Source organism: Talpa occidentalis, unplaced genomic scaffold (genome assembly GCF_014898055.3).
Source record: "Talpa occidentalis isolate TD23 unplaced genomic scaffold, MPIMG_talOcc4v2.1 talOcc4.7, whole genome shotgun sequence".
In the NCBI taxonomy this organism is placed as follows: Eukaryota; Metazoa; Chordata; class Mammalia; order Eulipotyphla; family Talpidae; genus Talpa; species Talpa occidentalis.
Genome location: NW_023605083.1, coordinates 97,446,692 through 97,465,491, shown reverse-complemented (window position 1 = coordinate 97,465,491; position 18,800 = coordinate 97,446,692). Strand labels below are relative to the sequence as shown.

At 37.2% G+C, this 18,800-nt stretch overlaps 1 long non-coding RNA gene across 1 annotated transcript in view; it reads right to left on the bottom strand.

Moving 5' to 3' along the window:
• Positions 1-18,800, bottom strand: part of LOC119231114 (uncharacterized) — a 52,659-nt gene that overhangs the window by 31,837 nt on the left and 2,022 nt on the right. The window contains exon 2 of the long non-coding RNA XR_008549677.1: positions 11,613-11,727. This is a non-coding gene — a long non-coding RNA (uncharacterized LOC119231114). The remainder of the gene's footprint in view (positions 1-11,612; positions 11,728-18,800) is intronic.

Here is an 18,800-nt window from a genome sequence, read left to right as displayed (position 1 = left end):
TCCGGTCCTTCTGCCTGCTCTGCTCCCCGCTCTGGCTCTGGTGAATTCTCTCACCCTCCCATGCTTCTGACTGTACCCAGTGCATGTATAAACAAGACAAACAAACAAACAAATAAATAAATAAATAAAACATGCCTCTATTAAAAAAAATAAATTAGCTTCTTTGGGAGAGAAGCTTTAATAAATCATGGCTAAACTAGGTGTCAGGGAGCAGTTTTGGAAGAAGAAATTCTATTGCACATCTCTAGTTGTCAAGATCACTGCCCTCTCCCACCCCATCCCTCACTTAGGGGAGATAGAACTGGAGGTTCTAGGTAAGAGGAGGATAAGGGCAATGGGCAGGTCAAGTTCCCCAATAACCTGTTCAGTTTTATGCCATCCTAAATGCTTCCAATATCTGATTTTACCTAACTGTCCCAACAATGCTATGAAATATTAGTTTACCATTTTGCAGGTAACACTAAACCTCAGAGAAATTTAAGGTACATATTACACTCCACTTAGATGGTAAAGCCACAATTCAAACTTGGACCTGATGTGCGCACTCCATCCAATAGTCCAGTCTCTTCCCATGTTGCACCATTGTGGCCACCAGACTTTCTACACACTGTGTCTTTAGGGGTTTCCATAAAGCCAAGGAATCTCATCTTAGAGGGCTACTAGTGCAAAACAAACAAAAACACTTAAGTCATCCAGACTAAAGTTTCCATGCTGCTCAGAAGTTTGGTGACACAGGCTTCGTGGTGATAGGAGACATGTAAAAAAGAAAAATCTAGCTTGAAAACTCATCAGTTCAACTTTTTCACTCCTTTTATTTGTTTAGTTATTTAGCAAATAACAGCTGTTGAGATTGGGAGCCAAATCAAATGCTGGATGCTGGTGATAAGTAATAGATAAGATCAGTACTGCTTTGTTCTTTTAGGGAATTTACAGCTTAGAATCCTCACTGGAGAAAAAGAAATAAAGAGAAAGTATTCCATAATTTCCATCGCCTGCATTTTTTTTTTTTTTTTGAGTTGCTGGAAAACGATCTCATCCTTAGCAAAAACAACTAAAAAAAATGGCTTTTGCTGTCAGACTGGCCATGGCCCTTCTGTTCTTTGACTTGTTTCTGGTATCAATCATGAGATCCAGATTCAGAATAAAATGTTCCACTGTGGGGCAGCCTCTGACAGAGAGGAAGGCAAATGGATTACTTACACACCAGCCCTGCCGTCCACACTTTACAAAGACAATCATGGCTTTCCCCTCCCTTCCCTCCCAATATGCAATTCCTCTTAGGGCTTCAAAACTGGAGGGGAACCTTGTGACCACTTAGTTCAATTGTAAGGTCACAGGACGGTAGTAAGCCTGTCTATTCTCGAATATTCCCACTGATAAAAATTTGCTCCTTCATAATGTTGTTTCTTCCATTACTAGATAATGCTAAATGCACTTTCTATAGAGCACAAGTCAGCCCCCTGAGCTCCTCAAGACAGAGTTAATCACCCCCTGCACTTTCTGTAAGATTCTGTAAGAGTTCTTAAGAGAGATCCTTCTAATTATTGACTTGCTGTGAGTGAGGTCCTTGATATCTGCAAAAACTTGAAAATTGTGAAGTACCTCTCTCTCTCACATGGATTGAAAGGGGATCACTACTGCTCCTGAAGGACACAGCCCGAGCAACAGAAGCAAAAATATATGCAAATCCTCAGTTAAGAAGAGGTCAGGGAGAAAGACTGGAGTGCGAGTAGAGGATGGACAGTTACCTAAATAATTTAGTCTGCTGTTGTGGAAATCACTGTAAGGACAAAATGGACATAAACAGTCAACACTATATGCTCAGGTTATGCTAATGAAACTAATGCTAAAGGAAAAATAAAACTATCTAGAAGTAAAATGTATCTAGGAAAAATATTGTACCATCTGTAAAGCAGCTTATTATCTTGCTGGCCTCAAGGATCTCCACAAATAACATTTGACAGTGTAAGAAAAGAAGTGTTCTACAAGTCTATGAGAAGGGTGTCATCCAGCTATACTCTATCTTACTAAGTTGTTAAGAGTAAAGGTAGTGATGATGTAACCAATGATGAGCAGGAAAAGATAAATAAGGGCCTCCCTGGTGGCACAAGGGGTTAAGATGTAACCTATGAAGCTATCCACAGCTACTGCAGCGCAAGTTTGATTCCCAACCAGGGAGATACCCACATGGTGCAGCAGACCTCTCCTGTCTTGCCTGCTGCTCCCCTCAGCAGTGTATTTCGTCAGTCTGCCTGTTCTGTTCCCCACTCTGTCTCTGGTGAATCCTCTCACATCCCCCCCACACCTCTGGCCTGTACCCCAGTTCTTGTATGCTTAAATAAATCTTAAAAATATATATATATAAGTAAAACAAAAGTCATCAAGCAGTCTTTCTCCGAATGAGAGAACTTAGGCTAGTTGTGCCCATGAGTTCCCCTTGAAAAAACAAATCTTTCTTGATGAAGTTCAGCAACTGATGACAAATGGAGATGCTGAACGCTACCATGTCTCTGCCGAGTTTCCAGATTTAGGAAATGATTGTCGTTGCCTGGATATGAGACCATCTGAGTTTTATGAAAATTGTTCCGCATAATGGCGGGAGAGTGCCTTGGATCCCATTCTGGTCCTAGCCTTAATTTACTTGTGTCCAAGAGTGAGTTGCTTCATGTCTGGGTCTTACTTTATGCATCTGAAAAATGATGCAGAAAAATGCCTCCCCTTTCCCCTCAGCTATAGGCTTTCTGTGTACAGTGAAGAAATACCCTTAAACTTCGCCGCATGATAGTGCTGCTTCTCTTCCACCAGATTCTGCTCCCTCCTGCTACTCTGCAGTAGTGTTCTTTTTGGATTCTCTGTTCATACTTCATGTGAGTGATATTTGGGACACTCTGCAGTTGGTCATCCCTCTGGTCAGTTTATACTCAGTTGAGGCTTTTGTTAAAGCCAAGGCTCATTCAATAGAGGTCTCATCTTGCTTGCAATGACATCATTAATCATGGACTTGGCTGGACAGTCTTGCCAGGACTTGGCGGAAGCCCAGCAGCTGTATTGTTAGCAGAAGGTTACCCTGCAAATAGTGATGCTGCTTTTCTTTCTGGGTTTTTAGCCAAGGGAGATCATTCAGAATGAGGAATTTTTCATGCCACGATCCTTTGCCTTCACTTTTTCTCAGAAGAGGACCGATAGCAGATCTGTCATTCCCTGGTTCTCCTATCCCACTGACAGGCGAACAGACATCACCACCTCGCAGCAGCGTTTTTAAGATGCAGCGATAAAAATGGGAAGAACACAAGAGTGAGTGACTGATGTCTGCCTGTACGATGAGCTCTCATAGCACCTTATAATTTTTAGTCAGAGCCTTTGCCACATAGCCTGTCTAATTGTTGGTGTCTCTTAATCAGCAACATTCCACATTTAACTTGTATTGCAACACTAACACCATATTCCTAGCACATAGGAGTGCAACTCATTTTTGCTAAATAAATGAACAAATTGATGCAAGGTAAGGGAATTATAGGGGAATACATGAGGGTAAGCAACTTAAGTCACAGTGTGCGTTTTTTTTTTTTTTTTTTTTTTAATTGATGCTGGTTCCTTGTTTGTTTGACCCAGTATTCTGGACAGAGATGGTGGTTGCAATGAATACCTCCTCTGATCCTAACTCACCATCTATCTTGTACTCTTATACTTCCTCCACCCTGCTCACCTATTCAACCCCCACTAGCCAAGGGAAGAACATAGGAGCAGGCTTCCTATGGCCTGGAAACAGTTTGTAGAGAACTCTGGGTTCTGATTCAGCCATATGAATATGCTAAAATCATTCCTTTGCGCAACTGACTGCACATGTTGTCCTAGAAAAGGCAGCCTGGCAAATGCTTCCCCTTGGTAGAGCTCATTTTGGAGCCAATGGCCCAATTTTGAATTTCCAGCCCTTACTTGTTCACCTCCTTCTATGTGCAGTGTTCTTTGCTTGTCTCTAGAGATATAATGATGGACTTGCTTTCGGTCATCAAGGGCATCAAACTGAGCTTCTGACTTAGCTCCCCTATAGTTCCTCCAAACATGGCCCTTCAACTTAATCTGTTCACCCCCCATTCTAGGGTTTTTTCCCATGAAGAGATAGCATCAAATGAGGCCTAACAGATACAAAATTATATGAGTTTATTGTCTAGAGTAGCCATAATTAAAGTTAACAGGAAATATAGCAACTCAATATAAATCTATCTTAAGTCTGATAAGTTAGACCCACTTTTCCCTTTCTGGTTAGAAAATTCAAATCTTCCTCCTAACAATCTCATCTTTAGTATGTGGTGCAATTTTTTTCTATCACTACCCCGCTCCCCCTCCGGTAGAACAAGTTGGACTGTCACGGGTCTCATCACATTTACTGCGTTTGCTGTGGCTCTTCTCATCACAGATAGTGGCGCCATATTGAAAGGGTACCCCAGAGTGGCACAAGAGGAGGGGCTGTTGCAAGAAGCACAGGGTCAAATGTTTGTACTCCAATTGTTTCCAATATTCTTGCACTCAACATCACAAGAATGGAATTTTTTTTGGCAGATTTCTCCTCTATTTTGACAAGTCTATGAAGGTAATTAATAACCTATACTGTTCCTCCTAATTTACCAACAGTTATTTTACTTCCATTACCCAAATCTTGATAGTTTTCCTTCCTCTAATATACAATTCTCTTCTACACAATATCAACCATTTAACATTTAATTCCATGAGTTAAATTAATTTTTTCTTCATCTTCAATATGGGAAATGTCCCCAAATTCCACTTTTTTTCCAATACTAATACTCTACAGTTTCTTTTGATAGTAAACTTAGAGTTGTCTAATCTTTCTTTTCCTCCACCCCCCAGTTCCAACCATTCACCTTCTCTGTCATATATTTCCTCTGTCACATATTTCACTGGGTTTGACTTCTTTCTCCAACACTAATCTCTCTACCTCATAAACACACATATCCACACATCACACCACTGCCATCACTCCATAACAACAGCCTTATACCTCCGCTATGGCCATAACATTCTTTTTTTTTTTAATTTATTTTTTTATTTATACAATATTACAGGCCAGAGTCGCAGGAGGGTGAGAGGATTTACCAGAAACAGAGCAGGGAGCAGAACAGGCAGACTGACGAAATACATTGCTGAGGGGAGCAGTGGGCGAGACAGGAGAGTTGTGCTGTGCCATGTGGGCATCTGCCTGTATGGCCATAACATTCTTAATGTGCCAAACCATTATGTATTCTACCCCCCAAATTTAATTTCCCCAAACCTTGCTTTCTTAAATTTATATTCAGCACTAAATCTCCTAAGGTATTACCCAATTCTTTCTTGCCTACCTGATTGCCTCTATCAAGAACCTCCTCCTTGTGGTTCTATTTCAAGACCAGGGTGCCATTGGTAACTGCTCCTTTCATTGAAATCCTATTGACATTATGTCTCTATCTTGCTCTTACTGGTTTGGGTACGGTGTTCACATGTTCATCTTGCCCATCACCTGCCTGGTGCCCTAATATTCCAGCAGTTTGTAAAACATAATCTAACATTGGAGTTTGTCAATATTTCACATATCTTAGTTTTATTGCTTTGAGACAGATCTAGGCAAATTCATATGACTTTTTAAAAATTCAGAACAGAGGACCTTATGGGTAAATTCATTCCTTATTTTAATCTTTGAAGATACTCTCTAACTCTGGTTTTGGAAATGCTGCCTCTCTGTGTTTCTATTACCTGAAGGATTGTATTCTCACAGGTGATCTCAGCCAACCTAACCCCTGATTTCTACTTGGGCTGGGATGGCCTCTGTTTGCACCCTCTGATCTTTCTCCTTGACCTCTTGATGACTGAGTAACATAACAACAAACATATAACAACTACTAATATTTATTTAGCTCTCACTGTGTGCTCAGACAGTGTTAAGCACTTTCTCTCATTTAATCCTCACAAAAATACCCCTCTGAGGTAGGTAAATGTTTTCTGGAAGGAAACCACAGAGGGCCTGAGCCACTTCTATGAAAACAAAAGCTGTTTTCAAACACTGTTAAGAAACTGTTTCTATCTTAGGCTTTCAATAACCTGGATTGCCAATGTGTGGAAGGGGGAAAAAGAAAGTGAGAGAACGAGAGAGCGAGGGAGTAAAAAAGGAAGGGAAAAAAATGCCAAGAGAAGCTCTTCTTTTAATCCATTGGTTAATTAATCAATTAATTTTGGGTTATGCACAAGGACTTGCATCTCTGTAATTAGAAAAAAGCAGGTCTTTGTGCTCTGGGAGAATGTTCTGATACTGGAAGGTGCAGGCCTTTGCTGCTGAAGTTTCCCTTTTCTCCCCAACACCCCTCTATAGGTATTTCAGTGTTGAATAAACAGGCCTGCACGTTGTGTGCCCGGCTCAGGACACCCTGCTGAGAGCATGTCCTTAATAACAACAATACCACACATTTATTCTGTGCTGACCCCACTGACCCCCAAAAGTTTGTTCCCTCAACTGGGTCTCCTTGGCCCTTTCATTCGGCTGAATTCCCTACACAAAGCCCTTGTCACATCTACAGTCCTCTTGAAACTAAACTGGGATGGGAAGGGAGGGGGGGTGGAAAAAAGTTGAAAATAGCCAAACCTTGATCCTCCACCTAAAAGAAATGGAGACATTTGCATGTTAAACCATCCGCACACATCTCAGCTTCCTCTCATCCACCCCAGCCCCATTTTAACACATTCTTTTCTAAAATCCTGAGAATTGGGGCCCACATCCCCACATGAAGGAGCTGATAGGTCAGCATAGATAAGAAATCCTACTGTGAAGAAAGTTCTTTTCTCTTCTTTACATTCGTAATTATCAAAAGTTTTAAAAACATTGATATTCCAAATGGAAGACCCTGGCCTTCAGAGGGTGGGGGAAGGATGCCTCTAGCTTTGAAGAGCGTGTTTTATTCTGTCTCTCCACGTTCCTTCTCCTTCCCTGGTTGTTTATCTTTGATCCGCTGAGGCAACATTGCAAGCCAGAATGGGATCACTGGCTATGAAACAAATATATGTTTTTCCTCATCTTTTACGTTCTCCGCTGTTCGCCCAACAGAAATGGAAATGCCTACGAGTTTGGGATGAATTGACTTATTGCAAAAAAAAAAAAAAAAGTTTACTCTAGTCAGCCTCTTATTTTCCTTTCTGTTATTAGCTTTATCTCCTCAAATCTGATGTAACAAGAACTCTCCCCTGAGTAGAGAAAAAGCAAATAAAGACCTCTGAAGGCACATTTGTGTGTTTCCACATGTTTCAGTGAGGAAAAAAATTAGCTCAATAAATGCTTTACCTCATTAACATTCATAAGTGAACCTAGGTGGGTTCACTTTAATCTCCCATCATGCATTAATCTCAATAGTCCTTCAACCTACTGATCACTTCTGGAGCCATCATAGTAATGTTACGGAGCAGCCCCGATATAAAATGGGCTGCCTACTGCTGATCGATGTGGTGATGTCGTGCTCTCCTGGGCCGGGCCTAAGCCGCGCCAGACGAGGGACGGACATTAATGGAGAAAATGGGCTGCCTGGCTGTGGGTCCTCACCCGCACGCTTAAAAGGGACTTATTAATACTCCACTACAGACTCACATAAAAGGTTAATAAAAGGTTTATTTACAAGGGAAAGGGAAATAAGGAAAATGTACAACTCAGAGAGAAAATAGGGAAATAAAGTCTTTAATGCGTCCTACCCGATCCGCCGACCTGGAAACCCAAAGTCCCTCTCAGAGCTGGCCAGACGCTGTGAGCTGGTGGAGAGACAAAATGGGGGACCCCCCAAAGCCCACGTGTCTGCCTTTATACCAACTTGGCTGCTTAACCCCACCCTCGGGTCCCAGCCACCTTCCCTTTGGTGGTGATGGGATTTGGAGTTCCCAGTGTCTTTGGCTTTGGCCTGGGGTGGGGGTGGAGTCCACAAAGCCTGTATGGAATTAGCTTTAGGACAGCCTTTTCCCCCTAACAGTTACTGCAATAGTGAGGATTTGTGACATTCTGGTGCATTTGCAGAAGATATGAGTTATAGGTTGAAGACTGCTTGGTTAACAGAGATGTTTTGTTTGTATGTTTAATCCAGTGTAAATTCACATGACAAACTTAACCATTTTAAAAACAACCATTCAGTGACATATAGCACATTTCCGTTAGTGTACACTCACCACTTCTATCTAGTTCCAAAATATTATCATCATGCCAAAATAAAATCTCACAAAAGCCCCCTGAGATTCTGGCAATCATGAATCTGATTACTATTTCTATGGCTTCATCAAATCTGAATATTTCATATATATATATATGATCATTTATAAAATGTATGACCTTTTGTGTCTGGTTTCTTTCAGTTAACATCATGTTTTTGAGATGTATTCATATTGGAGAATATATCTATATTTTATTCCTTTTTATAGCCAAATAATATTCCATAATTTGTGTATTTATTCATCTATTAATAGACGTTTGGGTTGTTTCTCCCTTTGACTTTTGTTTTACACAATTGTGAATAGCATATATTGTGATACTATGAACATTTCTGTATGAACATTTGTTCGAGTATCTATTTTGGGATGTAGGATACATACCTAAGAGTGGAATTGCTGCATCATAGTGTGATTCTATGTTTAACTTTTTGAAGACCTGCCAAACTGGCGTCCACAAGGTTGAACTACTGTATATTCCCACTAACAATGTAGGGGAATCCTATTTTCCTGCATCTTCCATTGTCATTTTCCTCATTTTCCTTTTTTTTTTCCCCCAAATGACATCCTTGTGGCGGTAAGGAGTAACTCGTAATTTTGATGTACATCTTCCTAGTGAGCAGCAGTGTTGAGAATCTTTTCATGTGTTCATTGACCATTTGTATGTCTTTTTTTAAGACATGTCTATTTATGTCATTGTTCATTTTTTCATAGAGTTATTTGTCATTTTGCTGTTGAGTTCTAAGAATTCTTTATGAGTTCTGGATATTAGACTCTTTCAGGCATCTTTTGTCTTATTTTGAAGTATTTCATTCTGCAGGGTTTTTTTTTCACATTTTTGATAAAAATTTTTTCTTGTGCACAAAAAGTTTTTAACTTTGATAAAGTACAATTTACCTATTTTTTCTTTTGTTGCTCTGTCTTGGCACCTTTGCTGAAAATCAGTGAACCATAGATAAATATTTCTGCACCTTTGATTCCATTCTATTGTTTTACATGTCTATCCTTATGTTAGTGCCAACTGTTTTAATTGTCATAACTTTGTATTAAGTTTTAAATTCAGCAAGTATGAATTTTCCAGCTTTGTTCGTTTTCTTTCAGTACTGTCTTAGCTATCAGTCTTCTTTGCAAATTACAAATGAATTCAAGGATTGGTTTTTCCATTCATGCAAACGAAGACAAATGAATTTAAGGATTGGTTTTTCCATTCATGCAAAAGAAGACAATTGACATTTTGAAAGAGATTAGATCAAATCTGCATGTAGACTGCTTTTGATCATGGGTTCATGGTCTTCCAACCTATGGACTTGGAATGACATTCTATTTCTTTAATTTCCATCAGCAACATTTGCAGTTTTTGCTGTTTAAGTCTTTTATCTGTGGTTGAATTTCTTCATAGGAATTTTATTCTTTTATACGTTATTTTACTTTCTTTTTGTTGAAGTATATTCCTTTCAAATATACTTTTGTGTATTAATCTGGTACCCTGAAACTTTGCTGAATTTCTTCATTAGTTTCTGCAGTTATTTAAATGTGTGTGCATGTATTTTTTGGAACCTGCTTATACATGACCATGTCTTCTGAAAATAGAAATAGTTTCACTTCTTACTTGCTAATTTGGATACTGTTACTTTTTTCTCTGGCTTAATTGTTGCGGCTAGAACTTCTAGTACAAAGTTGAATAGCACTAGTTAAAACGGGAAACCTTTTAGGCATTCCTGTCTTGTTTCTGATCTTAGAGAAGAGCTTTCATCCTTTCATCATCGAGTATGTTAACTCTGAGTTTGTATTTTTTAAGATAAATTATTCTAATTGTATTGAGGACATTATCTTTTATTCTTGGTTTTCTGAGTGTTTTATCATGAAAGGCATTTTATTAAATGCTCTTGTTATGTCAATTGAGACACTCGTTTGTGTTTTCTTTTTTTTTGTTCTACTTATGTGGTATGTCACACTGATTAATCTTCAGTGGAAATTGTGTTGAAATATCCTTGAATTCCTGGCATAAATCCCTCTTGGTCATGGTATATAAACCTTTTAATTGCAAACTAGAACTGGAGTTCTTTATTTCTTCATATGATTTCAAATAACTTTAAATGTCCTCTTCCTTTCAGCCTGAGGCATTTTTTTGTAAGGCAGGCCAACCAGTGATAAACTCCTTTAGCTTTTATTTATCTGAGAATGTCTTAATTTCTCCTTCATTTTTTAAAAAAGATAGTTTTGTTGGATATAGATTCTTGGTTGATATTTTCTTTTAATACTTTCAATATGGCATCTTACCACCTTCTGGAAGTGATTCCTGATGTGATATTGGCTGCTGATCTTATTGAGCAACCTCTATAGATGACTTTGACAGTTTGATTATAATGTGTCTTGGTGTAGATCTTTTTGATTTATCCAACTTGAAGTTTATTATAACTTTTGTTGTATAGGTTCATATATTTCATCAAATTTGCAGTGCTTTTGACCATCACTCTTTGCCCTCCCTTTCATAACTCTCTTCTCTCCCTGGGACACCATAACTGTTAACCACTCAATGAGAATATTTTCTATTTTATCTGATATTAGTATTTCTATACTTGATTTTTTTTTCAGAGAACTTTTGGGTTCACAGTAAAATTGAAGAAAAGGTATAAAGATTTTCTATATAACCCCTGCCTCCATATATGAATATTCTCCCCCAAAGTCAGTACTTCCTGCCAGTGTGATATCTTTGTTAAAACAAATGAAACTCCATCAACACATCACAATTACCCAACATTCATAGTTTATAGTTCACTCTTGGTGTTATACATTCTATGGGTTTGGAAAAGTGTATAATATTTGATGAAACTTAACATTCTTATATGTCAAAAATTTCAAGAAAGATTAGAGCTATGAGTTATATGTTCTATGTTATGTGTCTAAGACTATGTTTCTGTTCCTCTTACACTAATTACAGATATTGTTCTCATACTTTCTTCTTTTCTTCAAAACCTTGTACATCGTACTACTTAGTATTACAGAAGAGAACTCTTATGCCAAACTGATTTTTCCTCTGGGCACTGTGTTTATAGTTAAGTTTTATTGTTGCCATCCTTAACCTTGTTTGTTTTATCTCAAAATTAGAAAAAAACTTGAGTGCAAATATGACTAAATTTGGATCTGTTACTCCTACCTGAGAATTAGTGACTGCTCTGACTGCAAATAAATTTTCTCCATTTGTTTCCCCAATTACTCCTATTGTATTCTTTAGTTTAGTAATTCTATGTGTATATATATACAATTATAAAAAATATATTATAAAAATATTTTAAAAGTCTGAGGTCTGTTATATAGTCATAGCCAAGCTATGCTACAACTATATAAACTTCAAAATTTCAATGACTTAAGATTTACTTGTTGCTCACATGAAGCCTGGTATCTTCGGGAGCTTCTCCAGGATGGTTGCTTCACAGCAAATATTCAGATATTCCAAGCAGCTTTCATTTTGTGGTTCCGCCACAATTGTTATTTCTGGAATGACTATAGAGGGTAAAGTGAGAATACAAAGATTATATCAATCTTTTACACATCACTTCTGCTCACTGGCCCAAACCAATTATTTGTTTCAACCTGGAAAGCATGCAGAATATTTGATTAGCACCATGTGAGGCATTCCCCACATCGAGATGATTTGTTTTAGTTTGGAGACAGAATATCACTTTGATAAATTAAAGATTTCTCTCAACAGGAATCTGATATATCAGATTTGTGCTCGTTTCACTTGGTTCCAGTGTCTAGAAGTTTAATGCTATCTCCTGAGATTTGGAGAGAGAAATCTTTACTTGTTCAATATTGGAAATTGAGGTGGATTCTACTGTGGATCATCATATGGATGGATCCCTTTTGAGTTTTTCAGGACTTGATGAGGTGACAAGTGAACCATTTAGGTTGATTACAGTTTCTTTCAACTAACTCAGAGATCCACAGTTTTCAAGGAGTGGGGAAATAGCTGGCCCAAATAGGGATGATGCCAATATCCAAGCTAATTGCCACAGGGATATTTAATTCTCTCCAGACAATTCACAAAAGAAATGCAAATGATCAATAATCAGATCAAAAAATCTTTTCACCTTACTGTCATCAAAGTGATTCCTTCCCTCTGACTGGATATTTTGTCCAGCTGGACTGTTTGAACTGAAAATCAGAAGGAAGTTCACCCAGCAGGATGTAGCCTACATAACCATGCATCACTCACGGCAGCCTGCTCCACAGGACCTCCCCACTACCCACTACTGTTGCCTTAGGGATTGTAGTGGGACTTGTCCAGTTTTTTCCCACTTAGTTTCCAGGATAGTTTTATAGTTTTGTCTTAACATGCAGTGAATTTTCATTTGGCCACACTCCTTTAGATTTCTGCTTTTGGATAGAACTTTTCCATAGTTCCTGATTCTGATAGAACTTTAATTATATATTTTTGTTTACTGTTTTTAACTTCTATTTTCTTTGGTTTAAAGAGTAAAGTGCAAATAATGCAAACATTTCCTAAAGTGTGATCTAGAAAGTGAATGTTAGTATGGAAAGGTAGGTAGAAAGACAAATATGTTTCCTTTTATGAACTTACAGTGCCTAAGTTTTATAAAAATTTCTCCAAATTTACTTTTGAAACTGAAAATAAATATACATAAAAGAATTTTTAATTAAAGTGTCAAATTTCAGTGTGACTTCTATAGTTATGTCTTCTATATATTAAATTACTTATTTATTAACTGATGCATTAACTATATAAAATGTTCATATACTTATTAACTTTCATGTTTATTACAATTCCATAATTGCATTTATTTTATAAAAAATGGGATGTCAATCTATAACTTGCTTTATTAATTTAGCTATATTTTGTACATTTTTTCCATGTTGCTATGTATAGATCTTCCACAATCATTTTCATGGCAGTATAATATTCCATTTGGTCATTTAAACAAGAGGTTGGTATGGAGAGGAATTAAATATGTATACTCAGCTAGCATATTTTCCAAAAGTCTGTTCCATGACTCGTTGACTCTTAATAGGCTTCCTGTTTGTTTTAACTATAAAAGTTGATCAGTAATAAATTTCAAGGGGGCTGATTTATATCACTTGTGACTGTTCTGTTCTCATAAGGATCACTGAATCATTTTTGCTTTTATTAATTAATCCTCCCATCTCTCAAGGTAGACTTTCTTCCAAGGTTCTCTGTCATGGTAGCTTCTGTTTGGACAGGATGTATATATATATATATATATAGCCACCTGTGTAGTTTTTTTTTTCTTTCTTATTTCTGGTGACAGAAGTTGAAACAATCTACATGAACAATCCTTAAGTGAGGGCAGCATTGAAGATGTCAGATCAACTAAATTATATCAGCTTTCCAAGGAAGCACCTACTTACATATTCTCATCCATCAATAATTAGATCCTTAGATTCATATATGTAGTGAACTCCTGAAACTTGTAACTCCCACCAATCTGTAATTGGTTTCTCTGGATCAATCTAAGTTGTTGTTTTACTGGTTTTGTAATAGATATTGCCTCATTATTTATATTTTCTGCACACATTAAAGCAATGGGGATAGTGAAAATAAATATTTCTATTTAATGCCAAAGGTGAAATTCAGTTCATAGCCAATTTAAGAAATCACATACAATAGATATGCTATTTGTTAAAGAAATGCCTTTGGTGAATCTCTTCCTACTTTCCTTTTGCTCTGTGTTTGGCAGAAATTAGAATTTGTCTTCTTAAAAATGTGCCACAGATGAAAAGCATTTGTCCTTATAAAATAAAGTCAGTGAGTGAGTCTATATATTCATGACCAGAATTTCACATAGTTCTTGTGACAGTGACTTCAGGAAACTTCCTCATGGGGTCATCTTCCTCTGAACTCTGTCCTCACATTAACCCCAAGTCTTCGGTCTACTGCCCAAAGGGGCCCTGTATGGTCTACTTGCTTGAGCTCATTTATGTGTCTCACATTTATATCCCCATCCCAACTCATCAAGATACACCTGTGACTTGTTATAGGTTTTTCAAGCAATAAATTCCTAACCTGACTAGTGAGTCCATGTTGTCTCACAAGATCTCCAGTTTTTGTTGTCAACCCAGGTCATAAAAAGGAGAATTTTTAAGATGATGACATAATGGCCTAGCTTTTCACACTCTTAGAAAATCTGTTTATTCATGCTTTTCACAATTCATTCACCATTTAGAGTGCACAGACTATTTTATTACACCTATTATGTCTCAAATCAGGTTATAATTCATATCCAGGTGGAAAATTATAGATACTATGCCACGTGATAATCTTTTAAAAATTTTTTATTTGCTCAACTAAATACCTACGATTTTTTTCTCAGTCAGCATTTGATTCATAACTTTATCCCTGGCCGGTCTGTTCTTTTCTGCTAGCTCTTGGTCCTTGAAAGGGAATAAGAGAAACTGTGTGACTGGACTCATGTAGACAGGGTTTTATTTGAAAATGGTTTCCCTGAAGCCATCTCAGTAGCCAAAGTGACTGTTCATCCTTCCAGGTTTTCTCATTTTGACTATCTGGGCCCTTGAATATCTGTGTCCCCATTGAGCTTTTCTATACAGACCATATCACTTCTTGTCTTGAGCTCTTTTCTTTTTCTGTCTTCTTCCTTCCAGACTTTGATTTTACAAACCCATCTCATTCACTGGGTCCTCCTTTTCCACCGTTCTACAGACTTATCTCTCCTCATTGGTCTTCGTTTCCCACCATGTGCTACTATTGCCTGTTTCTTCTCTATTATCCCCCATCTACTTTTGCCCTGGTGCTAATATAGAGTATCCATTCCTACTTAACATGTTACTTTTCCAACTATAGCATTAGCTAATATAAATTTATATTTCAAACAATGTAACTTTCTCTGTTAACCCACAATAGTGCCCAGACTATGCAGGTTTTGATGATGGTTGGAATGTAAATGGTAGAAGGCTGGTAGCCAGCCTTTCCTCCCCTTTCCAGTTCACACATGCATTTCTAGAGGGATCCATGAAAGTAGATCTTGTAGGAAACCAAACAACAGAAGGATAATGGTGAAAAGTAGAGTGGAGGAGGAAAGCAGAGTGAAGAATGGAGGAGTGGACTTCAAAAACTTGTCTCATTATATGATGTAAGAGGCATTCTCCATCTCTTATATGCAGAACTGTTCTGACTCGGCCTTCAGGAAATGATGGTGGCTACTTTTGTTCATATAAAATAAGCCCTAGATTTTTGGACTGCATATAGAAGAAACCAGTAATGAAGGGAAACCAGGGCCCCCAGTTAAAAATAAGTCCAACATATTATTGTCTACTCTGTATAAAACACTGTGCTAGGGACTAAAGGCATATAAAAACCTAGGAAGAGCCTAATATCTCTCTTTAGGATAAGAATGTGTAAATTAGGAATTATTTATGGAATAAAATTTCAGACATTCAATCCCGGATTATGTTTATCTCGTGTTTGGAATTTGTAGGACTAAAAAGGTATAGTCTGCTTTTTGGAATAATGGAAGTAGCCCCAGGAAAATGTAAATTGTTAAATCCTTAAACACAAAAATAAAATAAAACATCGATAACTTGGATGCAGAGTGATTAGGAATCAAGACAGAAGAGACACAGGCTCTGAGCTCATGAATGCAGCTAGTGAGGGCAGCTGGAGTCAGCTTCAATTGGGAAACCAAACATGCATGCTAAGCCTCAAACTCATGATGCCAAGATATAACTGCATCAAATATCTTCACAGTTCTTAGCTATCATGCATTTGCTCCTCCATTCCCTAATAAATGGAGGAGGAATGGTAAAATTCACTCCTGGTTAGACTATGAGCACTCAAAATTATGGAGAATCTGGGCTTGGATGAGCTCATAGTATTGACATTGAAATCAGAGAAAGAAGGTTTTAGTTATTAAAGTGATGGACATTACCAAGCCCAGTTCCTTGCTACTTTGACTATGTTGTTAGAATTTCTGAAAATACACAGCTATTCCTGGAAGGTGCTGAATATTGAAGATCTACATGAGGTAAGGGGCAGGAGAGTGTATGGGGCAAACAGCATATCTGTAAATTACACAGAAAATTTCAGATGGTGCAAAGCTGACTAATTTCTGTTAGCTATGGGCTAAAGAAAGAATTGCCAGGAATAGCTATAGTATAAAAAAATTCTGGAAAGGCGAAGGAGCCAGATAGTGAGATTTTGCTGCTCAAAATCAGGACACCCATGACCGAGTTCTTCAGTTTTATAGTAGCTTATTTTATGACAGAGAGAGGTACTTAAAAATGGTGAGAGGGTAGTTTCTCAAACAATAAAGTGAGGCTATGATGGAGAAGCTTAATAACAATGATCCTAAAGACAGGAAAATGGGGAGATAGAGAAGTAAACCTTCTATACACAATTTCGCATCCACTGGGGTCATAGAGATGGAAAATAGAGATGGAGATAGAGATATAGAAATGAGAGTATTCTTGAAGGACCTGTTGAGTATCTCAGCACTTGGGGACAATGTAAAATGCTTGGTGCCCAATGATGCTCACTCTATATCATGCACTGAAATATACAGGTTATAGGAGAATGTAAGGAGATAATCCTAATCAAGACAATATAGCTAGTCTTGCATTTTATTCTGTGAATTTTTCTCATGAAATAAACAAACCAGAGAGCTTATCAAAAAATCAATAGCATCAGGATAATTAGACAAAATAAAAAAGAAATTTTTCCCTATTATTTTAAGTGAAAATAAAAGTCAATCTACTATGTCTTCCTCCCCTAAGTTGTCAGTTTGTCAATTTCTCTTCACATCTGCAGTCTCATAATTAGTTGCTTCTCATAAATTATAAGCACTATAAGTTTTTGAAATATTAAATTAGTTTCTTGAACAGTGTTCAAAGAACTTTTTTCCTTTTTGAAGACCTTTTGGATCATGTAGCCTAATGAAATCTTTTGTATTTCTTTCTCCTCCAAACCAATGGTAAATTTGAAAAAAAAGAAAGATTCCCTCATTTTCTTTTGTTACTTTTTAGAACTAAATTTCTTTTGTGGTTTGGTCATGCAAGCTTCTTTACTCCTACAATAAGGCTTTTCTCTAAAGAAACAAAAAACAATAAAAATAACTTTTAAAATGTTACATGCAAGACATTGAAAATGAGATTTTTAAAAGGAGAAAGAATCTGGGATACATGGAGCACAATTCCTCCCAGGGCCATTTGCATCATAAAATGTAATTCATCAGCCATTACATCTGCTTGGTTCTCCAACTGATGGACACTGATTGCAATAACCAGGGACGTTGTTATTCATGGTGCGTAATGAGCAAATCTCTGAGCCCACTGCCAGTCACGGGTCAGCCACAGGGTTGGAATTCCCCAAAACTCAGACACCTAAACAACAACACCTAGCAAAACTAAAATAATAATCCCAAAACATACTCTCTTCTATATTCCCAGTTTTATTGTAATTTAGAGAAAGTTGCAAAGTCTCTAGTTCTCATACAGAATGTAAGGTGTCTTATGTAAGAATTCAGATACTTTATTCTCTATAATGAAAGGCATGACATTAGATGAGTTTGAGTGAGAAAGACAATCCTTGAAGAATTTAAAGGAATGAGTTCAAACTGGCTTGAAAACATAAAATCCACAAAAGATTAAGTACAATTACTAATTCATTCTCAACATTGTTGTCTTTCTGAATCAACTACTTTTTCCCTCTTCCTTGGCATATGTTTTATATATATATGGACTGTCTGAAGTCGTACACTGTAGATTATCATAGCAAGGCTCTGGAATTTTAGCAGAACTGAAGTGTGGGTGCAGGAATACATCTATTCCAAGGTTTGGCTCAGTTCAACTCAGTCTTTCATGAAGCTGTAGGCTTTTATTGTGGACTTCCATGAAGTGTTCAGCCTTTAACCTCATTATAAAAAGTTTATTTTACCTCATAGGACTGAAGGTTACAGAGGAAATGTTTCTCTAAAGCCTTGTGCACAGAGTTACTTCTAGGAACACACTTTTCTGTTTTTGGTTCTGGTGATTCACTGTGAGCAACAAAGCAAACATTAAAAAAAAATCTATTTCTCTTGGTATAAAAATCTCCATCTATATTTACTAATGCAAAATTATGATGTGGATGAAGTGAAATATGTCTCTAAATGATTCCAAAGTTGTATATTTACTTGATGTTTCAAAGAAATTTTGTTAACCACGCAAGGTTTACAAACTACCTTCATAGCATTGTTGCATGAACACACACACACACACACACAAACACCCATAGAGTGTGTACATATCTGATCAATTTACTTAGAGAATAAATCATTTCAAACAAAAACTTGATTGATTTTGTATTTTGACTGGCTAATGAAAATGTTTAGATGCATTATTTTGAGAAAAATAAGATCTACTCAAGCTGAATTGCTAAAAGCATAGTGTTTCCATTGTCTGAGATTTTTTTTCCTCCAAAGGTTTTCTTTCAATTATCTTTAAATGAATGAATTTTTCTCTCTCTGGCTCACACTTTCAGTATATGATCCTTAAAATGAAAGTTATTTCCTCTTCTGGACATTTAAAACAGACCTATTAAA